The 1626-nt window shown below is 37.9% G+C and overlaps 1 non-coding gene across 1 annotated transcript; it reads left to right on the top strand.

Moving 5' to 3' along the window:
* Positions 1-288: 288 nt before the first annotated feature.
* LOC126026973 (small nucleolar RNA SNORA51) lies at positions 289-421 on the top strand. Its single transcript, XR_007502154.1, has one exon. It is a non-coding gene; the product is annotated as a small nucleolar RNA SNORA51 (small nucleolar RNA).
* The last annotated feature ends 1205 nt before the right edge of the window (positions 422-1626 follow it).

Below are 1626 nucleotides of genomic sequence, written 5' to 3'. Positions count from 1 at the left end.
CAAACAAACAAACAAAAAAAGAATTAAGGGCTCTAAGGGTACTTTCCATGACACGATAAAAGCTAGTAAGACTAGCATATGAAAAATGAGGCACCAAAGAAGAGAAATCAGATGCAGGAGTAACCCCTGAGCATTAAACTGGTGTGGCCCACCAAAACAAAACAAAACAAAAAGCCTATTTAAAGTACAGGCCAGTGTGGGGTGGGGAGGAAGGACACTTGGGATATTGGTCACGGGAATGTTGCACTGGTGAAGGATTTATATATATATATATAAAAGAAAAGATTAGGCCTCCCAATTCTTAGCACAGGCTGTGTTCTTTACACTGACTGTATAGAAAGAGGAGGTACAGTAAATTCACCCCATATACACCTCAATCCAGGCCCTTTGCCTGGTCTGTATTGTGAATTGGGGGACAAAAAATGTGGATCAGAATTGAGATTTTCTAAATAAGAAAGCTTATGTTTTACTTTGTTATGTTATGTTATGCTATGCTATGTTTTATGTTATGTATGTCATGTCATGTCATGTCATGTCATGTCATGTCATGTCATGTTATGTTATGTTATGTATGAGCAGTGCCATCAATCTACTAGTGAAGCTACAAGGGAGACTATTAGCAAATACAAACAGACTTTACCATTAGTGGGGAGAGGAAACTCACATTTCTGCCAACAGGCTTAACTCCTCTACAGATGCCCACAAGGAAATAATGACCAGTTCTGAGAAAATTACAAAGAAAGATAGTAGTTCTGAGATGTATTGACTGTCTTATTGGAGTGCTAACATCATTCAAACAGGAACAGGAATAATGAGCTCAAGAAATAAAAAAGGAGAAATAGAGAGAAAAGTAATGGAAGGGAAAAGGCAGAAAGAGAAATGTGAAGAAGAAAAGAACCAAATTGTAGAAGCCAAAGAGATCTGATCCACCATTTTGGCTCTGATAGATCTATTGGTGGGAGAGTAACTCTCCATATAAATGAGTTGAGAATGTGAAGGTTGGATGAAGATGCAGAGTAAAAACTGGGAAGAAAAATTCAGAAAAGGAATTGAGAAAATATAAAAAAGAAGGTAAGGGATATTGAAACTTTCAAGACAAACCAAGGCTAATAAAATATTGCAAATTCTTCTAAGTGCAGGGTCTCATAGAAAAATCTCTTTTTCATAATGCTGGTATAATATGGGACAGAAATCAGAAAAGCATGCATAGGTGCAATGCTGTAAAAAGAGTAAAAAGTGTTAAATTTGTCTGTTTCTACCTCCATCTTCTTACTGTATGTGGTTTTATCTCATCAAGGTAGTAATGAATAAGACAAATCCCTTGGTATAAAAATACAAACGCATATGTCATGTTCTCAGAAAATACAGTGGAGTGAAAGCTGTGGACTAGGGGGTTAAGATCCCCTGGAGAACAGATCTTGACAGGATCTCATGATGTTGGAATAGGGAACTTGGCCCTAAACAACAAACCTAGCAGAAGCAGGTGACTGAGGCAGGATTGAGAAGTATGGACAAAGGCCAACATGGAAACGGCAAGTCAGGAAAGAACTTGAGTTGTGTGTGTGTGTGTGTGTGTGTGTGTGTGTGTGTGTGTGTGTGTGTGTCTATGTATGTGTATGGGAAAGA

The sequence above is a fragment of the Suncus etruscus genome, chromosome 13, assembly GCF_024139225.1.
Source record: "Suncus etruscus isolate mSunEtr1 chromosome 13, mSunEtr1.pri.cur, whole genome shotgun sequence".
In the NCBI taxonomy this organism is placed as follows: Eukaryota; Metazoa; Chordata; class Mammalia; order Eulipotyphla; family Soricidae; genus Suncus; species Suncus etruscus.
The sequence above is the reverse complement of the archived record's forward strand: the minus strand, read 5'-3'. Positions and strand labels throughout refer to the sequence as shown.